This window comes from Triticum aestivum, chromosome 3D, assembly GCF_018294505.1.
Source record: "Triticum aestivum cultivar Chinese Spring chromosome 3D, IWGSC CS RefSeq v2.1, whole genome shotgun sequence".
Classification (NCBI taxonomy): Eukaryota; Viridiplantae; Streptophyta; class Magnoliopsida; order Poales; family Poaceae; genus Triticum; species Triticum aestivum.
In genome coordinates, this window is record NC_057802.1 from 337,360,214 (window position 1) to 337,365,676 (window position 5,463).

Sequence of the window (5,463 nt, forward strand, 5' to 3'; positions counted from 1 at the left end):
GATCAACTCCCTGCATGAGCTCCGATGCATCCCCCTCCACTTCCTCTACCTCCCCAATCTCCTCCGGCCCCAGTGAGTCCGGAGACATGCCCGCTGCGACCCGAGCGGCGCGCCTCGAACGGATGTCCTCCTGCAACTGAAAGCGACGCTCGAGAGTAAGCATCGCATAAGTAGTTATCTTGTGCCGAACCATGGCGGGGAACGTCACAAACGAAAAGAGGAAGATGGGTGATTTCCTAAGATTGCCGGCGAAAGAGGGAGAAGCAGGATGATGTCTAGTGGTGGCGGACGCCGCTCGGCTTAAATAACTGCTTCTTGACCTCGGGCGATGAGCCGGAATGGTGACACGCGGCGTTCACTTCACCGACGGATGAGACGGCCGTCGGTGCTTTTGGATTCCGCAGCGCCGACACGTGGCGTTCACTCTATTAAATACCTCCACCTCCTCTAGAGCGGTGTCACTGGAGGAAATGCACGTCGGACCCTTGGGTTTCCGGAGCAGCGTTCACACCGAATACGAGGAGACGCCCGTCGAAAAACGGTGGGGTTTCTGCAATCAACACACGAATGTGTCTCTGTGTAACGCATAACCGTGCCTCTACTGACTTCATAGTTGTGCCTTTCAGTGCGAACGATTCATCAGAATCATTTGGAACACCAAGACAAACTAACATCACTCTACACAATGCGACGTTGTGCCTTCCTGGGACCCATAACCGTGCGAAGAATATACCACACCAGCGTCTCTCAAATAGGCCATTCCGTGCCTCACAGAGTAAACAGTGGCTGTTCACATCTGAACCAATTCCGGTGGGTCTCCCCAATTAAAGAAAGAACCTGACGGTGCCTTTGTGTGCTGAACGCCCGTGCCTCTCCGTCCGATCGAGTCGACGGAATCATTCGGAACACAAACACACAAGAAACTGACTGTATATTATACGGCAGCATGCCTTTTAGCGCTTCACGCCCGTGCCTGTGACCCTTAACACTGCCACGAACGTCCACGCCATCGTCTGTGCACAAGTCGTGTCGTTACCTAGTACAGAACCGTAGCTGTAGTCACTTCACGTCCGTGCTTCTAATAAAAGAAGCGCCACACAAAGCCGTGGCTTTTAAAAACATTACGCTTTTAAACACCTCGACTCCCGAACTGGCCACGCGCAAAGTAAACATTTAGCGTTAACACCTAAACCCATTCCGCTTTGTTTCAACAATAAACTTACAAAATGTGACTCTCCAACACACCCAACCATGCCCTGATGGCATTCATGTCCGTGCCTCTTCTTCTGAGCGAGTCAATGGAATTATTTCGAACACAAATACAGGCGAACATGATTCTACATAAAACCATGCCATCTAGAACACCAAGACAAACTAACATCACTCTACACAATACCACGCCGTGCCTTTAAACACCTCACGCCCATGCTTCTAATAAAAGAAGCGCCGCGCAACTCAGCACAGAGCCGTGGCTTTTAAAAACAAGGAAATTACGATTTTAAACACCTCGACTCTCAAACCGGCAACTCGCAAAGTAAACATTTAGCATTAACACCTAAACCCATTCCTCTTTGTTTCAACAATAAACTTACAAAACGTGACTCTCCGACGGACCCAACCATGCCCTGATGGCATTCATGTCCGTGCCTCTTCTACTGAACTAGTCAACGGAATCATTTCGAACACAAATACAGGCGAACGTGACTCTACATAAAACCACGCCATCTGGAACACCAAGACAAACTAACGTCACTCTACACAATAAAACACCGTGCCTTTCTGGGACCCATGACCGTGCGAAGAATATACCACACTAGCGTCTCTCAAATAGGCCATTCCATGCCTCACAGAGTAAACAGTGGGTGTTCACATCTGAACCAATTCCGGTGAGTCTCCCCAATTAAAGAAAGAACCTGACGGTGCCTTTGTGCGCTGAACGCCTGTGCCTCTCCGTCTGATCGAGTCGACGGAATCATTCGGAACACAAAAACACGGGAAAGTGACTCTATATTATACGGTAGCATGCCTTTTAGCGCTCCACGCCCGTGCCTATGACCCTTAACATTGCCACGAACGTCCACGCCATCATCAGTGCACAAGTCATCGTCCGCGGCTATATTCACTTCATGTTCGTGCTTCTAATAAAAGAAGCGCGACGTAACTCAGTACAGAACCGTGGCTTTTAAAAACAAGGAACTTACGCTTTTAAACAACTCAACTCTCGAATCTCACAAAGTAAACAGCTAGCGTTAACATCTAAAACCATTCTGCTTTCTTTCCATGACAAACGTACGAACGTGACTATGCAAAAGACGAAACCATTCCCCCATGGGATTCACCTGCATACGTGCCTATTTTTCTCAACGAGTCAACGGAAACATTTCGAACACAAATACAGGCGAACGTGACTCTATATAAAACCACACCATGAATCTGTGGGATGCAAGCCCGTGCCTGTGACCCAAAACACTGCAACACAGAAAAGCCACGAACGTACACGCCTTCATCAGTACATAAGTTACAATACTAGGTTCACAACCATGGATGCAGAGACTTCACGTCCTGTGCATCATAAGTAATGGCGCCTAATTACAACGATACTCGAAACCCAAATACATTTTGTTAGCAAGGTAGCTGACAGCGAAATTTCACAAGACAAGGTAAGAAACTCCACTCCACTGCTTAACAACACCAGACGCACACAACAGCCAGGGACGCTACTGTATACCTAGTCCCCACCGACCTTGTTGCTGGTTTGCTCCCGGCGCAGTTCATCAATCTCCTTCTTCAGCGCCTTCATATTCTCATCATGTCGCTTCACAGCTGCGGCCGATTCCTACAACGACCGGATGTGCTCTTCAAGGAGATTTCTCGTCTCAGCCGTAATTTCTACGATCCTGGCATTCGCCTTCTCCAAATCTTCCTTTGTTTCCTCGCAAAGCTTCTTCCACGCGTAGGTGATCTCCAGCAGCTGCTCGTACGTTTTTTTTGACTATGTACTGTGAAGCAATAGCTCCACAGTCTTTTATTTAAAATTAAAAGAATAGAGGTCCACCTATATACAAACTAGAAAGGAAGAAAAGAAACTTACCTACTTACCTATGTTACAAAATACAACAAACTAAGGAAGATTATTAACCCAAGCTAAGAAAGCAGGTTTAACACTCTCCTCACTCTATGGTACAACAAGTTGATATCATGTACAAATTTACCCCTCCACACGCCAAACGAGGCCCTCTCTGATATGAAGATCTTCCCATTCCTAGTAGTCCAAATGCATCAGGCCGCAGTGAGCATAACCTCAAAGAAGAATGGTTGCTGAAAATTCTTCTTGGCGTGCAAAAGGCAGGAGGTCACATCCTGTCCGCCCAACCAATCAATCTGGAGATAAGACCAGACCCGTTGACTGAAATTGTAATTGAAGAAGAGATGGAACCTATCCTCATGCAGACGGGCAGGACAAAGTACACAAAAATTATCCTCTTGATCAGTCCTCCAATGTCTCCTGAGAAGGAGGTCTCGAGTGTTCAGGCGATCAAAAAAGAGCAACCAGCCAAAAACCTTGATTTTCATCGTGCATGAACTTCTCCAAAGCCAAACACAAGGCGTAATTGTCGGAAGGTGTGTGTGCATTATGGTGTAAAAACTCTTAGCAGAGTAATGTAACATCCCAAATTTTCAATTTGGAATGTTATACATTAGATCATCATGCATAACATATTTTATTGCTTTTGTTTTGCGATCCTAAAAATTCTACGCAACTCAAGGACCCACGGAGAGAGTTGGGGATTTCGTTATTTTCATGTTTGGGTTTTCTCAAAATTTGAAAATAGGATCATTTGTTTTAATTATTTTTATCTCTGAAAAATATTTCACATTTAAAATATATGAGAGGGGATAATATGACTTCTCCAAAATAATGAAATATTGGAGGAAAAATATTAAAAACAAATATTTTATTTATTTGGATTTTATTTGATTTTATTTGAATTAGGAAAAATACACGTTTTTCAAAATTGCATTTAGACCCCAAATAAATGTTCATCTTGTCCGGCTAGATTTTAGAGGACGGAGAAAATTTATTTCGGTATTTTTGGAATCCATTTAGTATTTATTTTCTTACTTTTTCTGCACGCCTGTTTAAAAAAAAGTCAACCGACCTACCGGGCCATGTCCGGCTAGGACTCTTGGCCCGGCCGGCCCTTATAAGCCGGGAGGCCACCCCGCAGCCCAACCCGAGCCGTCCCGCCACCCAAACCCTAGCGCCGCTCCGCCGCCGCTGCCGCCCGTCGCCCCACCACCTACCCCGCCGCCCCACCGGAGCCCCGCCCGACGCCGGAGCCGCCCTGCCGCCGCCGTCCCGCCGCCCGAGGTTGACCGCCGCCGCCGCCGGTTTCCGCGAGAAAACCGCCCGGTTTTTCATTCGGTTTTTATTAAACCCTAGATTTTTTTATAGATCGGTTTAGTTTTTTTTCGGTTTACTTATTTTGCGGACGTTCGTCTGTACATTTGTTTTAACGAACGGTTTTCGTCGTTTAACCGCAGACAGCGAAGGTCGTTCGTTAGCCTGTTCGTCAGTTTTTCTTTTTCTCGGATTTTCCGCGATTTCGATCGCGATATCTGATCCGATTTTCGTTCTAGTATAACTTTTCGCTCGTTTATCGGAATCAGGCGATTCAAGCGCCAAGAGTTTCATCTCAAAACCCTCTTTCTGTTTAATCAACTTAAACAAGTTTTTGCTACTGTAAAATTTGACTTAGGTCCAAATTAGTAAACGAAGCTTGTTTCTTTCGCTGTTTGAGTTTCGTTGCTTCGTTCGATTTGATTCTTTTTGCAAACCGGAGTTCTTAAGTTGAACTTTCTGGTTAGATCTCTTATTTTGAGCTTTACCCGTGCACCCTTGCTTGATTGCTTATGTATGTATTGTTTGTTTGCGATAGAGTACCCGGAGTGCGAAGCGTGCTATTACGAGTCTCTAGGTTTCACGGATCATCAGCAAGGCAAGTAACACTTTGATCATATCTTTTTCATACCCAGTTTTTATGCATTAGATTCAACCCTCAAACATTGCATGAGTAGGATTGATAACATGTGGGTATTGGGAAGTAGTTGATGAGGTAGGAACCCACTGCCCTGCATTCAAACCCTTGGGAGTTACTTCTACGTTTGCTTATATTGCTATGCTATGCTTGTAGACGTGGATTGGGTTTGAGTGATTACATGACAGATGTGAGATTGTTAATTAATGGTTAACTTAAGGTGGCTACTTTAATTTACATCTGGGTGGATTGAGGCACCTGGGGAACCCAGTGATTGCCTGTATTTTTTTGGAAATCCCGGGGTACCGTGTGATTCTCCTATGGACCGCCACCCAGGCTCAAAGGGATCATGAGATTATTCATACTAGAAACTTCCGTGTGCAGCCACAAGCTATTATGGGCTCTAGCATAGTTGATTAAGTCG